Below are 10,593 nucleotides of genomic sequence, written 5' to 3' on the forward strand. Positions count from 1 at the left end.
TACATATATTATATATATACATATATATATATATATATATATATATATATATATATATATATAATTTATATATATATGAGTCATGGTATGACAATGAAACAATCATAATTGTTTTAATATATATATATATATATATATATATATATATATATATATATATATATATATATATGAGAATAAAGCCCTCAAAGGATATTGGGAGTTAAATGGCAGGATAGGATTAGATATGAAACCATGAGAGATTACTCGAGCGCCATAAGTGAATGAGATTATGGTGAGGGGTAGATGGAGATGGTTTGGGCATGCTCTCCGCACTCCCCAAGAGATATTAGTTCACCAAACGTTTAGCTGGGCTCCAAAAGGCGCTAAAAGAGTTGGAAGACCCAGGCTTACATGGCTGAAGACTATGAAGCGTGAAGTAGGAGATGATGAATGGAGAAGTATTGATTTAAAAGCTCAAGATAGACACGACTGGCAAAATCTAACAAAGGCCCTTTGCGTTAATAGGCATTGGAGAAGAAGATGATGATGAAGATGATGATATATATATATATATATATATATATATATATATATATATATATATTTATATATATAGACAATATATTGGTGTCATTCAAAGATCGAAGATAGTTTCTCTCCAGATAGTTTTCAGAACAAAATATAAATGATTTAAGTTTCTCTATTCATTATTGGGTGTCGACGCATCCTTGGTCTTATGGCTAATAATAATAATAATAATAATCGAAAATCATTCTTACAGCGAAGATACACTAATCAAGAAAAAATATTTGTATAATTTTTTTTATAAGGCATGTTTGTCTGCTTACTAACACTCCCCCCCCCCCCCACCCCGCTGTCCTCAACAACCACTTGAGTTGTAAACATCTAGAAGTTTCGTTTTTTCAACAAACCACTTGAGCTGTGGTTTCGGTCGTACCATTTCTATGACACGTTATCAGGCAAATCTCAAATTCACGTAATCAGCAGACATCAGTGATTATCACTTTTTTTTCTTTTTTTTTTGAAGGGGGAGGGGGAGGTCGGAGCGTTGGGGGTAGACATTTCAGAGGGGTATCTTGTTCATTTTAGTCTCTTTCTATTTCTTTTTTTTTTATCTTCTTTATTGTGACAGATCTCAACACTCTTCGAGAGGATGGGACTGACCTTGGCCTTTAGTTATCTTAATTCTGACTCACTTGCTTTAAATTTTTTCATGTTATTTCGTCTTGATTATCTTCCTTGTAACTTTGGTGTTGCCTTCATTTTTATTATTATTATTATTATTATTATTATTATTATTATTAATATCATTATCAATTACTAAGCTACAATCCTAGTTGGAAAACCAAGATGTTATAAGGCCCGGGACTCCAACAGGGAAAATAGCCCAGTGGGGAAAGGAAACAAGGAAAAATAAAATATTTTAAGAATAGTAACAACATTTAAATAAATATTTCCTATATAAACTATAAACACTTTAACGAAACAAGAGGAAGAGAAATACGATATAATAGTGTGTCAGAGTGTACCCTCAAGCAAGAGAACTCTAATCCAAGACATTGGAAGACCATGGTAAAGAGGCTATGGCACTATCCAAGACTACAGAACTATTGTTTGATTTTGGAGTGTCCTTCTCCAAGAAGAGCTGTTTACCATAGCTAATGAGTCTCTTCTACCCTTACCAAGAGGAAAGTAACCAGTGAACAATTACAAGTGCAGTAACCCTTTAGTTGAAGAATTGTTTGGTAATCTCAGCGTTGTCAGGTGTATGAAGACAGAGGAGAATCTGTTAAGAATAGGCCCGACTATTCGGTGTATGTGTAGGCAAAGGGATAGTGAACCGTAACCAGAGAGATGGATACAATGTAGTACTGTCTGCCCAGTAAGACAACTTTTCATATTTTCTTTATATCTTCATTAGCCTCTGTCTTTTCCCTTCTAATTCCTCTTCTTTCGACAATCATTCTAATTTCCTTTTCTCAAATTTCAGTTCTGGTTTCTGTCCCTTTCCTTCCATTCCAGCTTGGAATCTAGTCCAATTGAGAACGATTCCCGTCTCAAACCTTCCCTAATAAAGGTTTAAAGAACGATCATAAATTACATAGGCAAGGGACAGTGCCAATGCCCTGGCTCGCAGGACAATGCCCCAGAGACTGACCATATATACATATGATCAGCGCCACTAGCCTCTCTCCACCCAAACCAGAACTAGGGAGGGCCAGGCAATGGCTGCTCATGGCTCAGTAGGTAGACTTATAGGTATACAAAGCCCCTCATCCTTAGCTCACAAGGATGGTGAGGATGCAGACACTACAAGAAACTATCGAGTTTGAGAAGGACTCGAACCCGAGCCCGACAATCGCCAGGCAAGGACGTTTCCAAAAGCTGACACCGGATTATTTCCAGTCTATAAATTGACTGTTAATTACATCTGCTGTAATACTTATCATCATCTTCCATCAATTAAGTGATAGATCACCCAATTCGGTATCGATATTTCTTTCGGAATTATGCAAGTTCTGAGTTCCTGCACGATTAGATCCCTAAAAAGAAACTACTATACCCAGTTTTATCTGCCCATGCCATATTCGCGGTCACGGAGGTCCCCCAGGGTACTTCTCGAGAGGGAGACAATGATTACTGATAAGTGATCGCTGTTGCCGGGGATTGATTAGCGACCTAAAGGTCTTGTAATAGCCGGCCGTTATTAGTCTTATCGCCTCGATCGATAGACACGACACTCGAAACTCGATCGCTATCTGAAGAGCTACACAAACAACGATAATGTGACATCCGAAGCGAGAATTAAGAACGTTACTCTCTATTGGTTTTGTTTATTAAAGTAAAAATAATGATCCATAATATTCACGCGTTTCTCATCTCGAGAAAGACAAGCGGGCTTCGATGCTTTGGACGAGTTCATCATTATTACCGTTACTAGTCCACTGCAGGACAAAGGCCTCAGGCACGTCCTTCCACTCCCGTCTGGTTATGGTCTTTCTATGCCAGTCCGTAACAGCAAATTTTCTTAGTTCGCCAATTAATTGTCTTCTCTTCCTTCCCATGCTTACCGAGGTTACGAGTAAAACAATGATGATTAAAGAAATTGGTGTTCAAAAATTACATCTAATGTGCAGTAGTTTTTGTCTTTATTCCTCCCTGAACTCAACTGAATGACATATATAACAATTTGGCACGCTATAAGCCCAGAAGCTCCAAAAGGGAAAATAGCCCGGTGAAGAAAAAAAACGAGGTAAAATGAAATATTTTAAGAACAGTAACCATATCAAAATAAATATTTCGTATATAAACTATAAAAACTCTAACAAAACAAGAGGAAGAGAAATAAGATAGAATAGTGTGCCCGAGTGTACCCTCAAGCAAGAGAACTTTAACCCAATAGTGGAAGACCATGGTACATATATATATATATATATATATATATATATATATATATATATATATACATATACATCTGTGTGTGTTACGGCTGGTAAGCCATACAACCGTTCGAGTCCCAAACTCACCTGTTAGTTTTTACAGTAAATCCGATCCATCTTGGAAATATTAACACCCAAGTTCTACGCAGTTAAAATAATCCCAGACAGAAATATACAAAACACTACCCAAGAACTAGAGAACAATAGTTTAATTTTGGAGTGTCCTTCTTCTAAAAGAGCTGCTTACCATAGCTAAAGAGTTTCTTCTACCCTTACCGAGAGGAAAGTGGCCACTGAACAATTACAGTAAGGTAGTTAACCTCTTGAGAGAAGAAGAATTGTTTGGTAATCTGTTGTCAAGTGTATGGAGACAGAGGAGAATATGTAAAGAATAGGCCGGACTCTTCGGTGTATGTATAGGCAAAGGAAAGATGAACCGTAACCAGAGAGGAGGATCCAATGTGGTACTGGCTGGCCAATCAAAGGACACCATAACTCACCAGCGGTAGCATCTCAAATGTATGTATGTATATATACTATATATACACATATACACACATATATATACAGTATATATGTACAGTATATATATATATATATATATATATATATATATATATATATATATATATATATATATATATACATATAAAGCTAAATATCCATAAAGGTTACTCTATCTACACAGACCCTTTCCAATAATAAATGCATATTTATAGACTAATACGTTTCTTCTTATCACAACGATAAAAACAAAAATGTCGAGATACAATCAATCGACTGTATGCACATTATAGATTGGGAGAGAAATGGTATAAGAATGCCATTTTAAATGTATGGCAGAACACATCTTCCCAGCTGGTTCCCATTTTTATATGGGGTTGCCGTTACGGATGAGCCGTTTCCATCTTTTTCTATTCTGCGCTTCTGCCTCATCAATCCCCTCCTCCTGTAAGTCTCCTCTCACATCTCTTTCTTGGTCTCCCTCTTCTTCTTCTTCCTTGAACCTCCATCTCCATAGTATGTCTCCCAACGTTTGTCCACATTCCCAAATTAATTTCTGGAGTGTTAAGGGGTAGCATATGTATTCTTATAAGGAATTTAAGCCACAACGACGTTGGAACTAAAAAAACAAGAATTTTATAGACAACCGTAGATTAATTAATTTCTCATGAAAAAAACAAAACCAACTAATTTCCTTTTCATGACTGAGTTTCTAATAACTCTAAAACCTTTGGGCACCTAGTAACCAGTAAGTTACTAGGAAGTAAATTAATAAAGAACAAGTGTTTAATCATCTATAAATATATATACATATATATATATATACACACACACACACACACATATATATATATATATATATATATATATATATATATATACACACATATATATACATATATATATATATATATATATATATACATATATATTTCCTGTCAAGTTCAAGTTGAGACGGAGTAGTTATACCCTGGTGAGAGAGGGTTACCCAAGAAGTACACTAGGAAACTACACTCTCCCACAAATTGCTGAACTATAAAAGTAATAAGGCTACCCCAGCTAGCTTGAACCATTTTAAAGTTGCATTTCACCTGGGATGATCATAGTTTTCAGAGACAAATCAGTGCCTCCATTCCTTAATTCACCTTCCCCAAAGCACAAAGTACAATTACCCGTCTTGCAAGGTAATTCCTCCCAGCTTCCATTTGCTTGGAGGAGAAAATCATTCCGAGAGTATTGTCGAAGTAATTCATGTCCCTTACAGACTCCCATCAAAGGTCTCTTTAAAAAGTATTCATGGACAAAATATGGTGATTGTAAGAGTTGGTGAAATACGAATATTCTTAAAGGCAGCAATTTTTAGTGCGAAAGTCACAGTCAATATGCCACCGACATTAAACATGTTAAATGAAAGGTTCGTGTGTGTTTACAGACCCCATGAATCTGAACCCTCAATTTCAACTTATGTCTAAGTCCTCACGCTAATGAAAAAAAATATGGAAAATTCACAGATGGACAATTTCTTTCATGGATCCTTTGCATTATGGTCTAACCTTGTACCAAATCTCTCATATATAATAAAGAGTAAGTTACAACTCGAAGTGCAATGGAAAGAATAATTATGGGAATAACACTTAAGACAGAAAAAGAGCAACATGTATACTAGAGCACACTAAGGTAGAGGATATTCTAAAAAAAAAAAAATAAACATGGCCAGGGCATATAATGAGAAGGATAGCTAATAGAGGAACATTATGAACAACAGAATTGATCATAAAGATTGCAAAAGAAGCAGGGGAAGGAAGAGATGATGGATTGATGAGCTAAGAAAATTTGCGGATATAGACTGAAATAGAAAGACCAAAAACAGATGCGAATGGAAGGACATCATCCTCATTATTTACAACCAGACTATACGGACCAGATCCCTCATTATGAAAAACAGCCCGGACCCTCTTGCAAGACTTTCTGAAGAGGTCAAACGTTGATTATTCCTATAAATGCCCAATCCCTGGATGTCCCGGATGTTAAATTGGAATGACAATGATGAGACTCCAAAAGATTGTCCTGCCCCGTCCAACAGGGAGCCATCAATACCCACCAGCTCCTCACTCATAACATGAACATGGTTCGAGAGGACACCATAAAGAATACTAAGATAATCGGCAGTTCCCTGGACGGCAGGAGGCTTAGGATCCTGGAAGCCCTGCACAACCAATAAGAAAGACCTAACCTGGACAAAACCCAGAGGATCTTCCTCCTTCCCTCCTGTTGAAGGTACACCTTCAATCAACCTTGTAACAATGATGATGGTGACAGCAATGAGCGGTCCGACAGCCAGCTTGCCTGCGACTGAGACTCTCCCATTGAAAACCTCAACTAATCCGCAAGCAGCTCTGGACTCCCTGGATTCAGACTCAGAGCGGCTGAAAAGATTGCCTGACTTCGAGCCCGGCTCAGGCAGCATATTGGCCAATCATCACACTACTCTGGGAGCCCTGTCTTGGCCTAACCAAACACTGATTCCACCCAAAATTAACGTTTGTGAGCGGAGTAGCGAACCCATCCTCGGCAAGCGCCTCAGCCAAGGGGAGAACAGCTCCTTCCCAGACCAGATACAGATTTCGTCCACGAGGACCAATCAGTGACGAGCGACTGATGTAACAAGCCAACCAAGACATAAATAAGGAACCTACTCATCATTTCTTATCCATGCTTTGCCTGACGATGAGAGGAGACACTCGGCACCTTCTCATAACACGTAGCAGTCACATTTTACTTTATTGTACCGATCTTAACTAGTTTACTTTAGTAAAATCATAGATTTTTCTATACCTTTTGCTCTTCTTTACCGATGTGTAACAGCACAGATACTGACAGAATGCAGTACTGACAAGAAAATGGAAAGACGAGCAATAGAAAAGCTCGACTCCAAAACTAATGCTACCGAGGTAACAACTGTCTTCAATGAAATAAAAATAATACTAAAAATATAGATGTAATGATTGAAGGACTATGCTTTTCCACAGGATCGCCTTTTAATTCACACAGCTTACAAAGATTACAATCAACTAGAAATTATGAAAGATTTGTTTTTGTGCCACAACATTACAGCATAAGTATGTTACTGTTATATACATACCTAGTTAGATATCATATATATTTTTGAGAAACAGTGCTTAAAATACAGTCTACCACATTGAATGAGTTATTTCCCCTTCTAATGGGTAGAAGTATGCACTGTCAAAACTACTGCCTTCTCAGTCAGAAGCAAAGGAATAGCTGCAAGTAATACTTTATATTACTCTTTGTTTCAAGTGAATACAAGTCCACAAAATCATGGTAAGCTACATTAGTTTGTGAAATTTGTATCTTTGTACGCTTTTGTTATACCCAATAGCATTACTGTATATTCTTAAATCATAGCATAGCTCTACAGGCATTAGCCTTACAGGTTTTTCCTTTTGTTTCAGTTATCTCAATCAATGTCTCATGGTTTTTTTATCAGAATATACTATATGACAGACCATGGAATGTTATTTATTCCTAAATTGAGCATTCAACACAGAAAGGGGCTGCAAACAACATACAGGATCTAATGAGCCACCGTCACAAAGCATTTTAGGAAATACGAACCTGTTTATTATTTTCTTAAAAATATTTGTGTACCATTGTTTTCTCTGCTGAATAATCATCCCGAAATAGCTTACTGTTTACACAAAAACCTATCTTGATTGGGGTTTTGTAGGTCCTGTTTGCAGACAGTAGTTTAACCCATAACAGGACCCGGAGGCTTCGAGCTACTTTGGGCCCCTTGACATCCCCAAGTGGCATCCCCATATTTCACTCTCTCTTTTGTACAATTTATTACAATATTATTACAATTGAAATAAAAAAAGATAGCTTTTACATTTAATACTAAAAGAAAAAAAGTTGCATAGGCCCCTGCTCTTGGTGAGCCCCTAATCAGTCTTATGGATAATGCGGACCTGTTTGCAGAAAAGGTACATCTCAGTCATGCAATTTGAGTACTTTTGCAAAGGTAAACCCCAGTCATACATATATATATAAAAAAAAAAAAAAAAAAAAAACTCCACCGAACTATTTTGTGTAGCCTTTTAAAGGTTTAGGTTTAAATCCCACTCATGAATGGAAGAGGTAAGAGGGAGTGACAATGTCCTAGCAGGACACTGCCCTAGAAACTGAGCATATATCCATATGATCATCTCCCAGGGAGGGCCAGGCATTGGCTGCTGATGACTCAGGAGGTAGACCCATACACTGTTAAAAATAGGCATTAAAAAAAACCGATAACTTTCTGGCAACAATTATTCCAGAATTTTTACCGTTTTAAAAACGGATAAATTGACGTAAAGGATTGATATTACTGCCACCAACCCATGGAAAATAATAACAAAGTAGAGTAAAATTACGGTCGCTTGTATTTTACTGAAACACGGTTGAGAACTATATTTGCACGGAGAATTTCCGATTAAAATTACGGGTTTTTTTTTCTGACAATGTAGGCTCGCACAAACCCCCAATTCTTTAGCTCACAAGGATAGCGAGGTTGCAGACATTACGATAAACTATCGAGTTCTCTGTCTTTATTGATATACAGCGAATAAATAAGCAATTCTTTATTTCAGCCTTGTTAAATGTAATATGATGTTTGCTGGTGATTGAGCTGGACTCAATCTCCCGGCCAACAGAACGACAGACGCAGACGTTTCCAATCGGGCATCAAAGGGCAAACAGAAACGTGACAGGTATAGTATCTGTTTAGCATAACAATTGCCTTCACGACTTTCAGCCTTCACAAATGAAATAAAGTGCCATCTTAAACGTTTATACAAACTGTACAGACTCAAATAAATTAGCAAAAAACTCCTAAAATCGAGCACATATTGAAAAAAAACTAACTTAAAAGGGGTAGAGGGAGAGAGAGGGAGTGGTCATGCCCTGGTGAGAGAGGATACCACGAGAATAAAAATATATTAGGTAAGAGTAATCAGAACTATATATATATATATATATATATATATATATATATATATATATAAATATATATATATATATATATATATATATATATATATATATATATACATATTCGAACAATACTTCATGGGTGGATTTATTATGGAACCTAGTTTTTTCTTCTTTTCTTCCTGTATTCAAAATTTTCATTGACCAACAGCCTGTCATGTCAAGCCATTGTAAATCTTGTGAACAATAAAAGTCTCGAGCAAAGTTTATAGTAGCCGAACTAACTGCAATATTGTTGACATTTAGAAATAAAAAAAATTCGTGTGAAGTTCTTCTAAAGGTTTACACCCCACTTCTACCTGCTTCCATTTCCACGAAGAAAAGTCCCTTCTTATGAATTTCATCAGATAATTTATATTACAGTTCCATTACTAAAGTCAACTGGACACGAGATAAAGTTATGAAGAATACCTGTGACAATTTCTACAAGTGTCAAGATGAATCTTGTTGAAAAGCTCGTGTTAACTCTAACGTTTTGGGCCATCAGCCATCATTGGATGGCAATCCCTAGCTAGCAATTTGGAAGTATCAATCCATCTGGATGTAGAAGATACCTCAATTGATATCATCATTAATTTCTAAATTTATTGGTATGTAGCAAGTACACTCAAGTAGAGATCTCTAACTATTGACTCAATGATGGATCGTAAAATGTTTCTCTTTCTAGAAGATGTTCTAAGTGATCTTGAGATGTTTTATAAACCCAGAAAAACAAGGAAAGAATAAAAATTATAAATAAGAATAAGATATATACGCATTATTGAAGCAAAAACTGAAGACAATAGTCGTTGACAGAACTTTATCTTCTTTCCCATCGTTATCCCTAGATTAAGGAGTCGATCACCTGATGACAGTAGCATCAGACATGTTTTTCATAAAAGATAAAGAGTCTGTTCATATTATATATCTCTACATTCAATTGCTGTTATTAATAAAAGAGAAAGGGATTTAAGTCAACAAGGTCTAAATGAAATTTCAAGTTAACGAGGCTTTATCCAATATTATCTCATTTAAAGGATGGATAGTGGGGAGAGAGTGAGGAGGGGTTGTGAGGAGTCTGTTAAAGAGGGTGGGGGAGATTGAGAGGAAGGCAAAGCATTATATGGCGAGATAAGGTGAAGGATGATATGGAGAAAAGATGTTTGGTGGAAGTGGATGCCTTTGATAGAAGGTATTGGAGAGGCCAACAAACCCATTAATATAAGGATAACGGTGGGAAAGAAGATGATTCAAAGCTATATAAATGTGAACATTTAATAAGAATACTGGTGGTTTACTTTTCCTCTGTTATGTATTAGATGTTACCCACTACAGGCTTTTAAAATCCATGAACTTAATTGATTACTTAAGTCAAAAGGGGATTGTTGGATATTAAGATAAAGTAAAAAATTTGGATATCAAGAGTAGAGTGGTTCCGAATGGAGACGCACCTCTTCACGACACTATTCACAGAAGATAGCCCACTTTGCCTAATAGACTGAGCCCAAGGATCTCCTATCTATTATTATATAACAATTTAGTCAATAATACCATCTACAATAATGTACAACATTTGATCTCTTATTTCAATTTTCATAAAGGTTATGATATTGCACTC

The sequence above is a fragment of the Palaemon carinicauda genome, chromosome 31, assembly GCF_036898095.1.
Source record: "Palaemon carinicauda isolate YSFRI2023 chromosome 31, ASM3689809v2, whole genome shotgun sequence".
In the NCBI taxonomy this organism is placed as follows: Eukaryota; Metazoa; Arthropoda; class Malacostraca; order Decapoda; family Palaemonidae; genus Palaemon; species Palaemon carinicauda.